Source organism: Schistocerca nitens, unplaced genomic scaffold, assembly GCF_023898315.1.
Source record: "Schistocerca nitens isolate TAMUIC-IGC-003100 unplaced genomic scaffold, iqSchNite1.1 HiC_scaffold_250, whole genome shotgun sequence".
NCBI classification, from domain to species: Eukaryota; Metazoa; Arthropoda; class Insecta; order Orthoptera; family Acrididae; genus Schistocerca; species Schistocerca nitens.
In genome coordinates this window covers 191,143-207,282 of record NW_026045791.1, presented here as the reverse complement: position 1 = coordinate 207,282, position 16,140 = coordinate 191,143, and the positions used below count along the sequence as shown (strand labels likewise).

The following is a 16,140-nucleotide window of genomic DNA, read 5'->3' as shown; positions in this document are numbered from 1 at the left end:
TTCACTCGGCAATGGCCATAATATGTTGAATACACTGGTTCTCAACCGATAAAGAGAAGATGAAAGGAAATGTCCGATTGCCGATGCGTAACAACTTTGGCCCTTGTCGGTACTTGGGCGGGAGAGCGCATGGGGACACAGGGTACTGTTGGCAGTTTTACTTCCTATTTTTCTTTCTCCTTTGTTTTCGGAGCTACAGCCCGATTCGGTCAGGGAGACGCCACCGTGAAATGAACGGGCGTGCTGTGTGTACATCGCCTCGCCTCTCCTTACCTCTCTCAGTCGTTTCTCGTGCTTGTCGTTTTGATATAGGCCGATTGGAGAGCGTCAGCTCTCGCGTCAGCTGAGCAAAGTCGAGACAAGTCGAGACAGTCGAGACACACTATAGGCTGGTCTGCAGCGAGTAAGAGGGGGAAAAAACATTAAGTTAAGGGCGCGTGGCGAAAGTACTCATACGTGACATTAAAAAGCCTGTTGCGGTGGCCGGGAATCGAACCCGGACCAACTGCTTGGAAGGCAACTATGCTGACCATTACACCACCACCGCACAAGCGAGCGCCCCGACGCCGCGCTGTGTCGGCTTCCCGCCTGTCGGCAGCGGCCGAAGGTGATCGTACCTGGCAGGCGCATTTCGAGGTAGGCTAGGGGAGCACATCCAGGCGCGTTCGGACAGCGTATCCGCGCACATTTCGCATCCTTGGCAAGAGTCGGCGCCGGCGACGCAAGAGTACGCAGAGGACCGCGTTCTGGCGGCATTTTTAAGCAGTACAGTGCAGGATTCAGCGTCTGCAGCATCTTCTCGACAGAATGCTACGGCGCTTGACGGCAGTCCCACTTTCCCTTGAGACATCTGCTCGGGAAGCAGCGTGCAGTTACTACCGGCCCGAGCATCGGTGGTTCAGTGGTAGAATGCTCGCCTGCCACGCGGGCGGCCCGGGTTCGATTCCCGGCCGATGCATCATTTTGCTTTTCCCACGATAATGCTGCCGTGTGGCTTGCGCGCTTGAGATGCACGATCCACATGAATGTATAGCAGGATTCCCTTGAGAAGAACCGAGAACGCAGCACTCGCGGGTCCCCACTAGGACGCTCGCATGGTGTTCTACAGACTAGCGTCGGCCTGGCCTCGCAAGTTGCTGTGTCCAGGTGCCTCCGAGGCACTGAACGTTAACGACAAGGAGTGCTGCCTATCGTTTGCAAATCTGCAGCAACACCGCAATCAACTGGGCTGGCAATGCACGTGTAGCAACAGAACACGTTATCCAGGAAGTACAGTGTCTTTACGTCTAACATTGGGTGTGGTACTTACCCAGTTTCCAGGACAAGCGCTTCACCTGTGCCTCGGTAGCGCAGTAGGCAGCGCGTAAGTCTCATAATCTTAAGGTCGTGAGTTCGATCCTCACCCGGGGCATTTAATTTTCTGTGACTGATGGTGATGCTGTTGCTAGGGCACCAACTTATTTCTTGTTTTTTATCCACAACGTTTTCAACGCTTCAGCGGGAAAATGTTTACTCCCTGTTATTGCTACTTACAGCTTCCCTTTTCCTCTTCTCCTAGCACAGCATGAAGCCAAAAACATTGCTCTGAGACGTTTGAGGTGCGCGCCTTGCCAGTCAGTATGCGCAAAGACGCTCGCAAAGAGAAGGGCGCCGACGCGGGACACGACACGAAATGCTACAAGCGACCGTCCGATCCGCCGCAGGAACGCCCGCATCCGGTGTGGTCTAGTGGCTAGGATACCTGGCTTTCACCCAGGAGGCCCGGGTTCGATTCCCGGTACCGGAACGGAACTTTTTCCACACGAATCGTGACAAGTTTGAGCTGTCCGAGCTGCCGTTTCCCGTCCTGCTCGCAATATATCTACTGTTTCGTGACCGTCAGCAGAGTATAGACGAGGGAAGCAGACATCCGACGACCATAGAAATGGTGTACGGCTTCATGCCATACGTTTGCAGCGTAGGGCTGAGCGAGTGCAACTGTCGAGGCCCGTTAGCTCAGTTGGTTAGAGCGTCGTGCTAATAACGCGAAGGTCGTGGGTTCGATCCCCCCACGGGCCACAACGCTTTTACTACCACGAAAAGGCAGCGCCGATTTCAGCTGGCGAGTGTGATGACCAAAACATCATCACCCTGCGTGGAAGTTGACAGAGGATCCGAACCCGACTTGTCGGGAAGCGCTACAGCATTCACTCGGCAATGGCCATAATATGTTGAATACACTGGTTCTCAACCGATAAAGAGAAGATGAAAGGAAATGTCCGATTGCCGATGCGTAACAACTTTGGCCCTTGTCGGTACTTGGGCGGGAGAGCGCATGGGGACACAGGGTACTGTTGGCAGTTTTACTTCCTATTTTTCTTTCTCCTTTGTTTTCGGAGCTACAGCCCGATTCGGTCAGGGAGACGCCACCGTGAAATGAACGGGCGTGCTGTGTGTACATCGCCTCGCCTCTCCTTACCTCTCTCAGTCGTTTCTCGTGCTTGTCGTTTTGATATAGGCCGATTGGAGAGCGTCAGCTCTCGCGTCAGCTGAGCAAAGTCGAGACAAGTCGAGACAGTCGAGACACACTATAGGCTGGTCTGCAGCGAGTAAGAGGGGGAAAAAACATTAAGTTAAGGGCGCGTGGCGAAAGTACTCATACGTGACATTAAAAAGCCTGTTGCGGTGGCCGGGAATCGAACCCGGACCAACTGCTTGGAAGGCAACTATGCTGACCATTACACCACCACCGCACAAGCGAGCGCCCCGACGCCGCGCTGTGTCGGCTTCCCGCCTGTCGGCAGCGGCCGAAGGTGATCGTACCTGGCAGGCGCATTTCGAGGTAGGCTAGGGGAGCACATCCAGGCGCGTTCGGACAGCGTATCCGCGCACATTTCGCATCCTTGGCAAGAGTCGGCGCCGGCGACGCAAGAGTACGCAGAGGACCGCGTTCTGGCGGCATTTTTAAGCAGTACAGTGCAGGATTCAGCGTCTGCAGCATCTTCTCGACAGAATGCTACGGCGCTTGACGGCAGTCCCACTTTCCCTTGAGACATCTGCTCGGGAAGCAGCGTGCAGTTACTACCGGCCCGAGCATCGGTGGTTCAGTGGCAGAGTGCTCGCCTGCCACGCGGGCGGCCCGGGTTCGATTCCCGGCCGATGCATCATTTTGCTTTTCCCACGATAATGCTGCCGTGTGGCTTGCGCGCTTGAGATGCACGATCCACATGAATGTATAGCTGGATTCCCTTGAGAAGAACCGAGAACGCAGCACTCGCGGGTCCCCACTAGGACGCTCGCATGGTGTTCTACAGACTAGCGTCGGCCTGGCCTCACAAGTTGCTGTGTCCAGGTGCCTCCGAGGCACTGAACGTTAACGACAAGGAGTGCTGCCTATCGTTTGCAAAAGCTGCAGCAACACCGCAATCAACTGGGCTGGCAATGCACGTGTAGCAACAGAACACGTTATCCAGGAAGTACAGTGTCTTTACGTCTAACATTGGGTGTGGTACTTAGCCAGTTTCCAGGACAAGCGCTTCACCTGTGCCTCGGTAGCGCAGTAGGCAGCGCGTAAGTCTCATAATCTTAAGGTCGTGAGTTCGATCCTCACCCGGGGCATTTAATTTTCTGTGACTGATGGTGATGCTGTTGCTAGGGCACCAACTTATTTCTTGTTTTTTATCCACAACGTTTTCAACGCTTCAGCGGGAAAATGTTTACTCCCTGTTATTGCTACTTACAGCTTCCCTTTTCCTCTTCTCCTAGCACAGCATGAAGCCAAAAACATTGCTCTGAGACGTTTGAGGTGCGCGCCTTGCCAGTCAGTATGCGCAAAGACGCTCGCAAAGAGAGAAGGGCGCCGACGCGGGACACGACACGAAATGCTACAAGCGACCGTCCGATCCGCCGCAGGAACGCCCGCATCCGGTGTGGTCTAGTGGCTAGGATACCTGGCTTTCACCCAGGAGGCCCGGGTTCGATTCCCGGTACCGGAACGGAACTTTTTCCACACGAATCGTGACAAGTTTGAGCTGTCCGAGCTGCCGTTTCCCGTCCTGCTCGCAATATATCTACTGTTTCGTGACCGTCAGCAGAGTATAGACGAGGGAAGCAGACATCCGACGACCATAGAAATGGTGTACGGCTTCATGCCATACGTTTGCAGCGTAGGGCTGAGCGAGTGCAACTGTCGAGGCCCGTTAGCTCAGTTGGTTAGAGCGTCGTGCTAATAACGCGAAGGTCGTGGGTTCGATCCCCCCACGGGCCACAACGCTTTTACTACCACGAAAAGGCAGCGCCGATTTCAGCTGGCGAGTGTGATGACCAAAACATCATCACCCTGCGTGGAAGTTGACAGAGGATCCGAACCCGACTTGTCGGGAAGCGCTACAGCATTCACTCGGCAATGGCCATAATATGTTGAATACACTGGTTCTCAACCGATAAAGAGAAGATGAAAGGAAATGTCCGATTGCCGATGCGTAACAACTTTGGCCCTTGTCGGTACTTGGGCGGGAGAGCGCATGGGGACACAGGGTACTGTTGGCAGTTTTACTTCCTATTTTTCTTTCTCCTTTGTTTTCGGAGCTACAGCCCGATTCGGTCAGGGAGACGCCACCGTGAAATGAACGGGCGTGCTGTGTGTACATCGCCTCGCCTCTCCTTACCTCTCTCAGTCGTTTCTCGTGCTTGTCGTTTTGATATAGGCCGATTGGAGAGCGTCAGCTCTCGCGTCAGCTGAGCAAAGTCGAGACAAGTCGAGACAGTCGAGACACACTATAGGCTGGTCTGCAGCGAGTAAGAGGGGGAAAAAACATTAAGTTAAGGGCGCGTGGCGAAAGTACTCATACGTGACATTAAAAAGCCTGTTGCGGTGGCCGGGAATCGAACCCGGACCAACTGCTTGGAAGGCAACTATGCTGACCATTACACCACCACCGCACAAGCGAGCGCCCCGACGCCGCGCTGTGTCGGCTTCCCGCCTGTCGGCAGCGGCCGAAGGTGATCGTACCTGGCAGGCGCATTTCGAGGTAGGCTAGGGGAGCACATCCAGGCGCGTTCGGACAGCGTATCCGCGCACATTTCGCATCCTTGGCAAGAGTCGGCGCCGGCGACGCAAGAGTACGCAGAGGACCGCGTTCTGGCGGCATTTTTAAGCAGTACAGTGCAGGATTCAGCGTCTGCAGCATCTTCTCGACAGAATGCTACGGCGCTTGACGGCAGTCCCACTTTCCCTTGAGACATCTGCTCGGGAAGCAGCGTGCAGTTACTACCGGCCCGAGCATCGGTGGTTCAGTGGCAGAGTGCTCGCCTGCCACGCGGGCGGCCCGGGTTCGATTCCCGGCCGATGCATCATTTTGCTTTTCCCACGATAATGCTGCCGTGTGGCTTGCGCGCTTGAGATGCACGATCCACATGAATGTATAGCTGGATTCCCTTGAGAAGAACCGAGAACGCAGCACTCGCGGGTCCCCACTAGGACGCTCGCATGGTGTTCTACAGACTAGCGTCGGCCTGGCCTCACAAGTTGCTGTGTCCAGGTGCCTCCGAGGCACTGAACGTTAACGACAAGGAGTGCTGCCTATCGTTTGCAAAAGCTGCAGCAACACCGCAATCAACTGGGCTGGCAATGCACGTGTAGCAACAGAACACGTTATCCAGGAAGTACAGTGTCTTTACGTCTAACATTGGGTGTGGTACTTAGCCAGTTTCCAGGACAAGCGCTTCACCTGTGCCTCGGTAGCGCAGTAGGCAGCGCGTAAGTCTCATAATCTTAAGGTCGTGAGTTCGATCCTCACCCGGGGCATTTAATTTTCTGTGACTGATGGTGATGCTGTTGCTAGGGCACCAACTTATTTCTTGTTTGTTATCCACAACGTTTTCAACGCTTCAGCGGGAAAATGTTTACTCCCTGTTATTGCTACTTACAGCTTCCCTTTTCCTCTTCTCCTAGCACAGCATGAAGCCAAAAACATTGCTCTGAGACGTTTGAGGTGCGCGCCTTGCCAGTCAGTATGCGCAAAGACGCTCGCAAAGAGAGAAGGGCGCCGACGCGGGACACGACACGAAATGCTACAAGCGACCGTCCGATCCGCGTCAGGAACGCCCGCATCCGGTGTGGTCTAGTGGCTAGGATACCTGGCTTTCACCCAGGAGGCCCGGGTTCGATTCCCGGTACCGGAACGGAACTTTTTCCACACGAATCGTGACAAGTTTGAGCTGTCCGAGCTGCCGTTTCCCGTCCTGCTCGCAATATATCTACTGTTTCGTGACCGTCAGCAGAGTATAGACGAGGGAAGCAGACATCCGACGACCATAGAAATGGTGTACGGCTTCATGCCATACGTTTGCAGCGTAGGGCTGAGCGAGCGCAACTGTCGAGGCCCGTTAGCTCAGTTGGTTAGAGCGTCGTGCTAATAACGCGAAGGTCGTGGGTTCGATCCCCCCACGGGCCACAACGCTTTTACTACCACGAAAAGGCAGCGCCGATTTCAGCTGGCGAGTGTGATGACCAAAACATCATCACCCTGCGTGGAAGTTGACAGAGGATCCGAACCCGACTTGTCGGGAAGCGCTACAGCATTCACTCGGCAATGGCCATAATATGTTGAATACACTGGTTCTCAACCGATAAAGAGAAGATGAAAGGAAATGTCCGATTGCCGATGCGTAACAACTTTGGCCCTTGTCGGTACTTGGGCGGGAGAGCGCATGGGGACACAGGGTACTGTTGGCAGTTTTACTTCCTATTTTTCTTTCTCCTTTGTTTTCGGAGCTACAGCCCGATTCGGTCAGGGAGACGCCACCGTGAAATGAACGGGCGTGCTGTGTGTACATCGCCTCGCCTCTCCTTACCTCTCTCAGTCGTTTCTCGTGCTTGTCGTTTTGATATAGGCCGATTGGAGAGCGTCAGCTCTCGCGTCAGCTGAGCAAAGTCGAGACAGTCGAGACACACTATAGGCTGGTCTGCAGCGAGTAAGAGGGGGAAAAAACATTAAGTTAAGGGCGCGTGGCGAAAGTACTCATACGTGACATTAAAAAGCCTGTTGCGGTGGCCGGGAATCGAACCCGGACCAACTGCTTGGAAGGCAACTATGCTGACCATTACACCACCACCGCACAAGCGAGCGCCCCGACGCCGCGCTGTGTCGGCTTCCCGCCTGTCGGCAGCGGCCGAAGGTGATCGTACCTGGCAGGCGCATTTCGAGGTAGGCTAGGGGAGCACATCCAGGCGCGTTCGGACAGCGTATCCGCGCACATTTCGCATCCTTGGCAAGAGTCGGCGCCGGCGACGCAAGAGTACGCAGAGGACCGCGTTCTGGCGGCATTTTTAAGCAGTACAGTGCAGGATTCAGCGTCTGCAGCATCTTCTCGACAGAATGCTACGGCGCTTGACGGCAGTCCCACTTTCCCTTGAGACATCTGCTCGGGAAGCAGCGTGCAGTTACTACCGGCCCGAGCATCGGTGGTTCAGTGGTAGAATGCTCGCCTGCCACGCGGGCGGCCCGGGTTCGATTCCCGGCCGATGCATCATTTTGCTTTTCCCACGATAATGCTGCCGTGTGGCTTGCGCGCTTGAGATGCACGATCCACATGAATGTATAGCAGGATTCCCTTGAGAAGAACCGAGAACGCAGCACTCGCGGGTCCCCACTAGGACGCTCGCATGGTGTTCTACAGACTAGCGTCGGCCTGGCCTCGCAAGTTGCTGTGTCCAGGTGCCTCCGAGGCACTGAACGTTAACGACAAGGAGTGCTGCCTATCGTTTGCAAATCTGCAGCAACACCGCAATCAACTGGGCTGGCAATGCACGTGTAGCAACAGAACACGTTATCCAGGAAGTACAGTGTCTTTACGTCTAACATTGGGTGTGGTACTTACCCAGTTTCCAGGACAAGCGCTTCACCTGTGCCTCGGTAGCGCAGTAGGCAGCGCGTAAGTCTCATAATCTTAAGGTCGTGAGTTCGATCCTCACCCGGGGCATTTAATTTTCTGTGACTGATGGTGATGCTGTTGCTAGGGCACCAACTTATTTCTTGTTTTTTATCCACAACGTTTTCAACGCTTCAGCGGGAAAATGTTTACTCCCTGTTATTGCTACTTACAGCTTCCCTTTTCCTCTTCTCCTAGCACAGCATGAAGCCAAAAACATTGCTCTGAGACGTTTGAGGTGCGCGCCTTGCCAGTCAGTATGCGCAAAGACGCTCGCAAAGAGAGAAGGGCGCCGACGCGGGACACGACACGAAATGCTACAAGCGACCGTCCGATCCGCCGCAGGAACGCCCGCATCCGGTGTGGTCTAGTGGCTAGGATACCTGGCTTTCACCCAGGAGGCCCGGGTTCGATTCCCGGTACCGGAACGGAACTTTTTCCACACGAATCGTGACAAGTTTGAGCTGTCCGAGCTGCCGTTTCCCGTCCTGCTCGCAATATATCTACTGTTTCGTGACCGTCAGCAGAGTATAGACGAGGGAAGCAGACATCCGACGACCATAGAAATGGTGTACGGCTTCATGCCATACGTTTGCAGCGTAGGGCTGAGCGAGTGCAACTGTCGAGGCCCGTTAGCTCAGTTGGTTAGAGCGTCGTGCTAATAACGCGAAGGTCGTGGGTTCGATCCCCCCACGGGCCACAACGCTTTTACTACCACGAAAAGGCAGCGCCGATTTCAGCTGGCGAGTGTGATGACCAAAACATCATCACCCTGCGTGGAAGTTGACAGAGGATCCGAACCCGACTTGTCGGGAAGCGCTACAGCATTCACTCGGCAATGGCCATAATATGTTGAATACACTGGTTCTCAACCGATAAAGAGAAGATGAAAGGAAATGTCCGATTGCCGATGCGTAACAACTTTGGCCCTTGTCGGTACTTGGGCGGGAGAGCGCATGGGGACACAGGGTACTGTTGGCAGTTTTACTTCCTATTTTTCTTTCTCCTTTGTTTTCGGAGCTACAGCCCGATTCGGTCAGGGAGACGCCACCGTGAAATGAACGGGCGTGCTGTGTGTACATCGCCTCGCCTCTCCTTACCTCTCTCAGTCGTTTCTCGTGCTTGTCGTTTTGATATAGGCCGATTGGAGAGCGTCAGCTCTCGCGTCAGCTGAGCAAAGTCGAGACAAGTCGAGACAGTCGAGACACACTATAGGCTGGTCTGCAGCGAGTAAGAGGGGGAAAAAACATTAAGTTAAGGGCGCGTGGCGAAAGTACTCATACGTGACATTAAAAAGCCTGTTGCGGTGGCCGGGAATCGAACCCGGACCAACTGCTTGGAAGGCAACTATGCTGACCATTACACCACCACCGCACAAGCGAGCGCCCCGACGCCGCGCTGTGTCGGCTTCCCGCCTGTCGGCAGCGGCCGAAGGTGATCGTACCTGGCAGGCGCATTTCGAGGTAGGCTAGGGGAGCACATCCAGGCGCGTTCGGACAGCGTATCCGCGCACATTTCGCATCCTTGGCAAGAGTCGGCGCCGGCGACGCAAGAGTACGCAGAGGACCGCGTTCTGGCGGCATTTTTAAGCAGTACAGTGCAGGATTCAGCGTCTGCAGCATCTTCTCGACAGAATGCTACGGCGCTTGACGGCAGTCCCACTTTCCCTTGAGACATCTGCTCGGGAAGCAGCGTGCAGTTACTACCGGCCCGAGCATCGGTGGTTCAGTGGCAGAGTGCTCGCCTGCCACGCGGGCGGCCCGGGTTCGATTCCCGGCCGATGCATCATTTTGCTTTTCCCACGATAATGCTGCCGTGTGGCTTGCGCGCTTGAGATGCACGATCCACATGAATGTATAGCTGGATTCCCTTGAGAAGAACCGAGAACGCAGCACTCGCGGGTCCCCACTAGGACGCTCGCATGGTGTTCTACAGACTAGCGTCGGCCTGGCCTCACAAGTTGCTGTGTCCAGGTGCCTCCGAGGCACTGAACGTTAACGACAAGGAGTGCTGCCTATCGTTTGCAAAAGCTGCAGCAACACCGCAATCAACTGGGCTGGCAATGCACGTGTAGCAACAGAACACGTTATCCAGGAAGTACAGTGTCTTTACGTCTAACATTGGGTGTGGTACTTAGCCAGTTTCCAGGACAAGCGCTTCACCTGTGCCTCGGTAGCGCAGTAGGCAGCGCGTAAGTCTCATAATCTTAAGGTCGTGAGTTCGATCCTCACCCGGGGCATTTAATTTTCTGTGACTGATGGTGATGCTGTTGCTAGGGCACCAACTTATTTCTTGTTTGTTATCCACAACGTTTTCAACGCTTCAGCGGGAAAATGTTTACTCCCTGTTATTGCTACTTACAGCTTCCCTTTTCCTCTTCTCCTAGCACAGCATGAAGCCAAAAACATTGCTCTGAGACGTTTGAGGTGCGCGCCTTGCCAGTCAGTATGCGCAAAGACGCTCGCAAAGAGAGAAGGGCGCCGACGCGGGACACGACACGAAATGCTACAAGCGACCGTCCGATCCGCGTCAGGAACGCCCGCATCCGGTGTGGTCTAGTGGCTAGGATACCTGGCTTTCACCCAGGAGGCCCGGGTTCGATTCCCGGTACCGGAACGGAACTTTTTCCACACGAATCGTGACAAGTTTGAGCTGTCCGAGCTGCCGTTTCCCGTCCTGCTCGCAATATATCTACTGTTTCGTGACCGTCAGCAGAGTATAGACGAGGGAAGCAGACATCCGACGACCATAGAAATGGTGTACGGCTTCATGCCATACGTTTGCAGCGTAGGGCTGAGCGAGCGCAACTGTCGAGGCCCGTTAGCTCAGTTGGTTAGAGCGTCGTGCTAATAACGCGAAGGTCGTGGGTTCGATCCCCCCACGGGCCACAACGCTTTTACTACCACGAAAAGGCAGCGCCGATTTCAGCTGGCGAGTGTGATGACCAAAACATCATCACCCTGCGTGGAAGTTGACAGAGGATCCGAACCCGACTTGTCGGGAAGCGCTACAGCATTCACTCGGCAATGGCCATAATATGTTGAATACACTGGTTCTCAACCGATAAAGAGAAGATGAAAGGAAATGTCCGATTGCCGATGCGTAACAACTTTGGCCCTTGTCGGTACTTGGGCGGGAGAGCGCATGGGGACACAGGGTACTGTTGGCAGTTTTACTTCCTATTTTTCTTTCTCCTTTGTTTTCGGAGCTACAGCCCGATTCGGTCAGGGAGACGCCACCGTGAAATGAACGGGCGTGCTGTGTGTACATCGCCTCGCCTCTCCTTACCTCTCTCAGTCGTTTCTCGTGCTTGTCGTTTTGATATAGGCCGATTGGAGAGCGTCAGCTCTCGCGTCAGCTGAGCAAAGTCGAGACAGTCGAGACACACTATAGGCTGGTCTGCAGCGAGTAAGAGGGGGAAAAAACATTAAGTTAAGGGCGCGTGGCGAAAGTACTCATACGTGACATTAAAAAGCCTGTTGCGGTGGCCGGGAATCGAACCCGGACCAACTGCTTGGAAGGCAACTATGCTGACCATTACACCACCACCGCACAAGCGAGCGCCCCGACGCCGCGCTGTGTCGGCTTCCCGCCTGTCGGCAGCGGCCGAAGGTGATCGTACCTGGCAGGCGCATTTCGAGGTAGGCTAGGGGAGCACATCCAGGCGCGTTCGGACAGCGTATCCGCGCACATTTCGCATCCTTGGCAAGAGTCGGCGCCGGCGACGCAAGAGTACGCAGAGGACCGCGTTCTGGCGGCATTTTTAAGCAGTACAGTGCAGGATTCAGCGTCTGCAGCATCTTCTCGACAGAATGCTACGGCGCTTGACGGCAGTCCCACTTTCCCTTGAGACATCTGCTCGGGAAGCAGCGTGCAGTTACTACCGGCCCGAGCATCGGTGGTTCAGTGGTAGAATGCTCGCCTGCCACGCGGGCGGCCCGGGTTCGATTCCCGGCCGATGCATCATTTTGCTTTTCCCACGATAATGCTGCCGTGTGGCTTGCGCGCTTGAGATGCACGATCCACATGAATGTATAGCAGGATTCCCTTGAGAAGAACCGAGAACGCAGCACTCGCGGGTCCCCACTAGGACGCTCGCATGGTGTTCTACAGACTAGCGTCGGCCTGGCCTCGCAAGTTGCTGTGTCCAGGTGCCTCCGAGGCACTGAACGTTAACGACAAGGAGTGCTGCCTATCGTTTGCAAATCTGCAGCAACACCGCAATCAACTGGGCTGGCAATGCACGTGTAGCAACAGAACACGTTATCCAGGAAGTACAGTGTCTTTACGTCTAACATTGGGTGTGGTACTTACCCAGTTTCCAGGACAAGCGCTTCACCTGTGCCTCGGTAGCGCAGTAGGCAGCGCGTAAGTCTCATAATCTTAAGGTCGTGAGTTCGATCCTCACCCGGGGCATTTAATTTTCTGTGACTGATGGTGATGCTGTTGCTAGGGCACCAACTTATTTCTTGTTTTTTATCCACAACGTTTTCAACGCTTCAGCGGGAAAATGTTTACTCCCTGTTATTGCTACTTACAGCTTCCCTTTTCCTCTTCTCCTAGCACAGCATGAAGCCAAAAACATTGCTCTGAGACGTTTGAGGTGCGCGCCTTGCCAGTCAGTATGCGCAAAGACGCTCGCAAAGAGAGAAGGGCGCCGACGCGGGACACGACACGAAATGCTACAAGCGACCGTCCGATCCGCCGCAGGAACGCCCGCATCCGGTGTGGTCTAGTGGCTAGGATACCTGGCTTTCACCCAGGAGGCCCGGGTTCGATTCCCGGTACCGGAACGGAACTTTTTCCACACGAATCGTGACAAGTTTGAGCTGTCCGAGCTGCCGTTTCCCGTCCTGCTCGCAATATATCTACTGTTTCGTGACCGTCAGCAGAGTATAGACGAGGGAAGCAGACATCCGACGACCATAGAAATGGTGTACGGCTTCATGCCATACGTTTGCAGCGTAGGGCTGAGCGAGTGCAACTGTCGAGGCCCGTTAGCTCAGTTGGTTAGAGCGTCGTGCTAATAACGCGAAGGTCGTGGGTTCGATCCCCCCACGGGCCACAACGCTTTTACTACCACGAAAAGGCAGCGCCGATTTCAGCTGGCGAGTGTGATGACCAAAACATCATCACCCTGCGTGGAAGTTGACAGAGGATCCGAACCCGACTTGTCGGGAAGCGCTACAGCATTCACTCGGCAATGGCCATAATATGTTGAATACACTGGTTCTCAACCGATAAAGAGAAGATGAAAGGAAATGTCCGATTGCCGATGCGTAACAACTTTGGCCCTTGTCGGTACTTGGGCGGGAGAGCGCATGGGGACACAGGGTACTGTTGGCAGTTTTACTTCCTATTTTTCTTTCTCCTTTGTTTTCGGAGCTACAGCCCGATTCGGTCAGGGAGACGCCACCGTGAAATGAACGGGCGTGCTGTGTGTACATCGCCTCGCCTCTCCTTACCTCTCTCAGTCGTTTCTCGTGCTTGTCGTTTTGATATAGGCCGATTGGAGAGCGTCAGCTCTCGCGTCAGCTGAGCAAAGTCGAGACAAGTCGAGACAGTCGAGACACACTATAGGCTGGTCTGCAGCGAGTAAGAGGGGGAAAAAACATTAAGTTAAGGGCGCGTGGCGAAAGTACTCATACGTGACATTAAAAAGCCTGTTGCGGTGGCCGGGAATCGAACCCGGACCAACTGCTTGGAAGGCAACTATGCTGACCATTACACCACCACCGCACAAGCGAGCGCCCCGACGCCGCGCTGTGTCGGCTTCCCGCCTGTCGGCAGCGGCCGAAGGTGATCGTACCTGGCAGGCGCATTTCGAGGTAGGCTAGGGGAGCACATCCAGGCGCGTTCGGACAGCGTATCCGCGCACATTTCGCATCCTTGGCAAGAGTCGGCGCCGGCGACGCAAGAGTACGCAGAGGACCGCGTTCTGGCGGCATTTTTAAGCAGTACAGTGCAGGATTCAGCGTCTGCAGCATCTTCTCGACAGAATGCTACGGCGCTTGACGGCAGTCCCACTTTCCCTTGAGACATCTGCTCGGGAAGCAGCGTGCAGTTACTACCGGCCCGAGCATCGGTGGTTCAGTGGTAGAATGCTCGCCTGCCACGCGGGCGGCCCGGGTTCGATTCCCGGCCGATGCATCATTTTGCTTTTCCCACGATAATGCTGCCGTGTGGCTTGCGCGCTTGAGATGCACGATCCACATGAATGTATAGCAGGATTCCCTTGAGAAGAACCGAGAACGCAGCACTCGCGGGTCCCCACTAGGACGCTCGCATGGTGTTCTACAGACTAGCGTCGGCCTGGCCTCGCAAGTTGCTGTGTCCAGGTGCCTCCGAGGCACTGAACGTTAACGACAAGGAGTGCTGCCTATCGTTTGCAAATCTGCAGCAACACCGCAATCAACTGGGCTGGCAATGCACGTGTAGCAACAGAACACGTTATCCAGGAAGTACAGTGTCTTTACGTCTAACATTGGGTGTGGTACTTACCCAGTTTCCAGGACAAGCGCTTCACCTGTGCCTCGGTAGCGCAGTAGGCAGCGCGTAAGTCTCATAATCTTAAGGTCGTGAGTTCGATCCTCACCCGGGGCATTTAATTTTCTGTGACTGATGGTGATGCTGTTGCTAGGGCACCAACTTATTTCTTGTTTTTTATCCACAACGTTTTCAACGCTTCAGCGGGAAAATGTTTACTCCCTGTTATTGCTACTTACAGCTTCCCTTTTCCTCTTCTCCTAGCACAGCATGAAGCCAAAAACATTGCTCTGAGACGTTTGAGGTGCGCGCCTTGCCAGTCAGTATGCGCAAAGACGCTCGCAAAGAGAAGGGCGCCGACGCGGGACACGACACGAAATGCTACAAGCGACCGTCCGATCCGCCGCAGGAACGCCCGCATCCGGTGTGGTCTAGTGGCTAGGATACCTGGCTTTCACCCAGGAGGCCCGGGTTCGATTCCCGGTACCGGAACGGAACTTTTTCCACACGAATCGTGACAAGTTTGAGCTGTCCGAGCTGCCGTTTCCCGTCCTGCTCGCAATATATCTACTGTTTCGTGACCGTCAGCAGAGTATAGACGAGGGAAGCAGACATCCGACGACCATAGAAATGGTGTACGGCTTCATGCCATACGTTTGCAGCGTAGGGCTGAGCGAGTGCAACTGTCGAGGCCCGTTAGCTCAGTTGGTTAGAGCGTCGTGCTAATAACGCGAAGGTCGTGGGTTCGATCCCCCCACGGGCCACAACGCTTTTACTACCACGAAAAGGCAGCGCCGATTTCAGCTGGCGAGTGTGATGACCAAAACATCATCACCCTGCGTGGAAGTTGACAGAGGATCCGAACCCGACTTGTCGGGAAGCGCTACAGCATTCACTCGGCAATGGCCATAATATGTTGAATACACTGGTTCTCAACCGATAAAGAGAAGATGAAAGGAAATGTCCGATTGCCGATGCGTAACAACTTTGGCCCTTGTCGGTACTTGGGCGGGAGAGCGCATGGGGACACAGGGTACTGTTGGCAGTTTTACTTCCTATTTTTCTTTCTCCTTTGTTTTCGGAGCTACAGCCCGATTCGGTCAGGGAGACGCCACCGTGAAATGAACGGGCGTGCTGTGTGTACATCGCCTCGCCTCTCCTTACCTCTCTCAGTCGTTTCTCGTGCTTGTCGTTTTGATATAGGCCGATTGGAGAGCGTCAGCTCTCGCGTCAGCTGAGCAAAGTCGAGACAAGTCGAGACAGTCGAGACACACTATAGGCTGGTCTGCAGCGAGTAAGAGGGGGAAAAAACATTAAGTTAAGGGCGCGTGGCGAAAGTACTCATACGTGACATTAAAAAGCCTGTTGCGGTGGCCGGGAATCGAACCCGGACCAACTGCTTGGAAGGCAACTATGCTGACCATTACACCACCACCGCACAAGCGAGCGCCCCGACGCCGCGCTGTGTCGGCTTCCCGCCTGTCGGCAGCGGCCGAAGGTGATCGTACCTGGCAGGCGCATTTCGAGGTAGGCTAGGGGAGCACATCCAGGCGCGTTCGGACAGCGTATCCGCGCACATTTCGCATCCTTGGCAAGAGTCGGCGCCGGCGACGCAAGAGTACGCAGAGGACCGCGTTCTGGCGGCATTTTTAAGCAGTACAGTGCAGGATTCAGCGTCTGCAGCATCTTCTCGACAGAATGCTACGGCGCTTGACGGCAGTCCCACTTTCCCTTGAGACATCT

At 54.7% G+C, this 16,140-nt stretch overlaps 36 non-coding genes across 36 annotated transcripts; 28 read left to right on the top strand and 8 right to left on the bottom strand.

The window, feature by feature from the left end:
* Positions 1 to 475: 475 nt before the first annotated feature.
* Trnag-ucc (transfer RNA glycine (anticodon UCC)) lies at positions 476 to 547 on the bottom strand. The gene has a single exon. It is a non-coding gene; the product is annotated as a tRNA-Gly (tRNA).
* Positions 548 to 887: 340 nt separating this feature from the next.
* Positions 888 to 958, top strand: Trnag-gcc (transfer RNA glycine (anticodon GCC)). Its single transcript has one exon. It is a non-coding gene; the product is annotated as a tRNA-Gly (tRNA).
* A 380-nt stretch (positions 959 to 1,338) lies between these two features.
* Positions 1,339 to 1,411, top strand: Trnam-cau (transfer RNA methionine (anticodon CAU)). Its single transcript has one exon. It is a non-coding gene; the product is annotated as a tRNA-Met (tRNA).
* A 303-nt stretch (positions 1,412 to 1,714) lies between these two features.
* Positions 1,715 to 1,786, top strand: Trnae-uuc (transfer RNA glutamic acid (anticodon UUC)). The gene has a single exon. It is a non-coding gene; the product is annotated as a tRNA-Glu (tRNA).
* A 198-nt stretch (positions 1,787 to 1,984) lies between these two features.
* Trnai-aau (transfer RNA isoleucine (anticodon AAU)) lies at positions 1,985 to 2,058 on the top strand. Its single transcript has one exon. It is a non-coding gene; the product is annotated as a tRNA-Ile (tRNA).
* A 602-nt stretch (positions 2,059 to 2,660) lies between these two features.
* Positions 2,661 to 2,732, bottom strand: Trnag-ucc (transfer RNA glycine (anticodon UCC)). Its single transcript has one exon. It is a non-coding gene; the product is annotated as a tRNA-Gly (tRNA).
* Positions 2,733 to 3,072: 340 nt separating this feature from the next.
* Positions 3,073 to 3,143, top strand: Trnag-gcc (transfer RNA glycine (anticodon GCC)). The gene has a single exon. It is a non-coding gene; the product is annotated as a tRNA-Gly (tRNA).
* A 381-nt stretch (positions 3,144 to 3,524) lies between these two features.
* Positions 3,525 to 3,597, top strand: Trnam-cau (transfer RNA methionine (anticodon CAU)). Its single transcript has one exon. It is a non-coding gene; the product is annotated as a tRNA-Met (tRNA).
* A 305-nt stretch (positions 3,598 to 3,902) lies between these two features.
* Trnae-uuc (transfer RNA glutamic acid (anticodon UUC)) lies at positions 3,903 to 3,974 on the top strand. Its single transcript has one exon. It is a non-coding gene; the product is annotated as a tRNA-Glu (tRNA).
* A 198-nt stretch (positions 3,975 to 4,172) lies between these two features.
* On the top strand, positions 4,173 to 4,246 carry Trnai-aau (transfer RNA isoleucine (anticodon AAU)). Its single transcript has one exon. It is a non-coding gene; the product is annotated as a tRNA-Ile (tRNA).
* Positions 4,247 to 4,848: 602 nt separating this feature from the next.
* Trnag-ucc (transfer RNA glycine (anticodon UCC)) lies at positions 4,849 to 4,920 on the bottom strand. The gene has a single exon. It is a non-coding gene; the product is annotated as a tRNA-Gly (tRNA).
* A 340-nt stretch (positions 4,921 to 5,260) lies between these two features.
* On the top strand, positions 5,261 to 5,331 carry Trnag-gcc (transfer RNA glycine (anticodon GCC)). Its single transcript has one exon. It is a non-coding gene; the product is annotated as a tRNA-Gly (tRNA).
* Positions 5,332 to 5,712: 381 nt separating this feature from the next.
* Trnam-cau (transfer RNA methionine (anticodon CAU)) lies at positions 5,713 to 5,785 on the top strand. The gene has a single exon. It is a non-coding gene; the product is annotated as a tRNA-Met (tRNA).
* Positions 5,786 to 6,090: 305 nt separating this feature from the next.
* Trnae-uuc (transfer RNA glutamic acid (anticodon UUC)) lies at positions 6,091 to 6,162 on the top strand. Its single transcript has one exon. It is a non-coding gene; the product is annotated as a tRNA-Glu (tRNA).
* Positions 6,163 to 6,360: 198 nt separating this feature from the next.
* Trnai-aau (transfer RNA isoleucine (anticodon AAU)) lies at positions 6,361 to 6,434 on the top strand. The gene has a single exon. It is a non-coding gene; the product is annotated as a tRNA-Ile (tRNA).
* A 592-nt stretch (positions 6,435 to 7,026) lies between these two features.
* On the bottom strand, positions 7,027 to 7,098 carry Trnag-ucc (transfer RNA glycine (anticodon UCC)). Its single transcript has one exon. It is a non-coding gene; the product is annotated as a tRNA-Gly (tRNA).
* A 340-nt stretch (positions 7,099 to 7,438) lies between these two features.
* On the top strand, positions 7,439 to 7,509 carry Trnag-gcc (transfer RNA glycine (anticodon GCC)). Its single transcript has one exon. It is a non-coding gene; the product is annotated as a tRNA-Gly (tRNA).
* Positions 7,510 to 7,889: 380 nt separating this feature from the next.
* On the top strand, positions 7,890 to 7,962 carry Trnam-cau (transfer RNA methionine (anticodon CAU)). The gene has a single exon. It is a non-coding gene; the product is annotated as a tRNA-Met (tRNA).
* Positions 7,963 to 8,267: 305 nt separating this feature from the next.
* On the top strand, positions 8,268 to 8,339 carry Trnae-uuc (transfer RNA glutamic acid (anticodon UUC)). The gene has a single exon. It is a non-coding gene; the product is annotated as a tRNA-Glu (tRNA).
* A 198-nt stretch (positions 8,340 to 8,537) lies between these two features.
* Trnai-aau (transfer RNA isoleucine (anticodon AAU)) lies at positions 8,538 to 8,611 on the top strand. Its single transcript has one exon. It is a non-coding gene; the product is annotated as a tRNA-Ile (tRNA).
* Positions 8,612 to 9,213: 602 nt separating this feature from the next.
* Positions 9,214 to 9,285, bottom strand: Trnag-ucc (transfer RNA glycine (anticodon UCC)). The gene has a single exon. It is a non-coding gene; the product is annotated as a tRNA-Gly (tRNA).
* A 340-nt stretch (positions 9,286 to 9,625) lies between these two features.
* On the top strand, positions 9,626 to 9,696 carry Trnag-gcc (transfer RNA glycine (anticodon GCC)). Its single transcript has one exon. It is a non-coding gene; the product is annotated as a tRNA-Gly (tRNA).
* A 381-nt stretch (positions 9,697 to 10,077) lies between these two features.
* Positions 10,078 to 10,150, top strand: Trnam-cau (transfer RNA methionine (anticodon CAU)). Its single transcript has one exon. It is a non-coding gene; the product is annotated as a tRNA-Met (tRNA).
* Positions 10,151 to 10,455: 305 nt separating this feature from the next.
* Positions 10,456 to 10,527, top strand: Trnae-uuc (transfer RNA glutamic acid (anticodon UUC)). The gene has a single exon. It is a non-coding gene; the product is annotated as a tRNA-Glu (tRNA).
* A 198-nt stretch (positions 10,528 to 10,725) lies between these two features.
* On the top strand, positions 10,726 to 10,799 carry Trnai-aau (transfer RNA isoleucine (anticodon AAU)). Its single transcript has one exon. It is a non-coding gene; the product is annotated as a tRNA-Ile (tRNA).
* Positions 10,800 to 11,391: 592 nt separating this feature from the next.
* Trnag-ucc (transfer RNA glycine (anticodon UCC)) lies at positions 11,392 to 11,463 on the bottom strand. Its single transcript has one exon. It is a non-coding gene; the product is annotated as a tRNA-Gly (tRNA).
* Positions 11,464 to 11,803: 340 nt separating this feature from the next.
* Trnag-gcc (transfer RNA glycine (anticodon GCC)) lies at positions 11,804 to 11,874 on the top strand. Its single transcript has one exon. It is a non-coding gene; the product is annotated as a tRNA-Gly (tRNA).
* A 380-nt stretch (positions 11,875 to 12,254) lies between these two features.
* On the top strand, positions 12,255 to 12,327 carry Trnam-cau (transfer RNA methionine (anticodon CAU)). The gene has a single exon. It is a non-coding gene; the product is annotated as a tRNA-Met (tRNA).
* A 305-nt stretch (positions 12,328 to 12,632) lies between these two features.
* On the top strand, positions 12,633 to 12,704 carry Trnae-uuc (transfer RNA glutamic acid (anticodon UUC)). The gene has a single exon. It is a non-coding gene; the product is annotated as a tRNA-Glu (tRNA).
* A 198-nt stretch (positions 12,705 to 12,902) lies between these two features.
* Trnai-aau (transfer RNA isoleucine (anticodon AAU)) lies at positions 12,903 to 12,976 on the top strand. The gene has a single exon. It is a non-coding gene; the product is annotated as a tRNA-Ile (tRNA).
* A 602-nt stretch (positions 12,977 to 13,578) lies between these two features.
* Positions 13,579 to 13,650, bottom strand: Trnag-ucc (transfer RNA glycine (anticodon UCC)). Its single transcript has one exon. It is a non-coding gene; the product is annotated as a tRNA-Gly (tRNA).
* A 340-nt stretch (positions 13,651 to 13,990) lies between these two features.
* Trnag-gcc (transfer RNA glycine (anticodon GCC)) lies at positions 13,991 to 14,061 on the top strand. Its single transcript has one exon. It is a non-coding gene; the product is annotated as a tRNA-Gly (tRNA).
* Positions 14,062 to 14,441: 380 nt separating this feature from the next.
* Positions 14,442 to 14,514, top strand: Trnam-cau (transfer RNA methionine (anticodon CAU)). Its single transcript has one exon. It is a non-coding gene; the product is annotated as a tRNA-Met (tRNA).
* A 303-nt stretch (positions 14,515 to 14,817) lies between these two features.
* Trnae-uuc (transfer RNA glutamic acid (anticodon UUC)) lies at positions 14,818 to 14,889 on the top strand. The gene has a single exon. It is a non-coding gene; the product is annotated as a tRNA-Glu (tRNA).
* A 198-nt stretch (positions 14,890 to 15,087) lies between these two features.
* On the top strand, positions 15,088 to 15,161 carry Trnai-aau (transfer RNA isoleucine (anticodon AAU)). The gene has a single exon. It is a non-coding gene; the product is annotated as a tRNA-Ile (tRNA).
* A 602-nt stretch (positions 15,162 to 15,763) lies between these two features.
* Positions 15,764 to 15,835, bottom strand: Trnag-ucc (transfer RNA glycine (anticodon UCC)). The gene has a single exon. It is a non-coding gene; the product is annotated as a tRNA-Gly (tRNA).
* Positions 15,836 to 16,140: the final 305 nt, after the last annotated feature.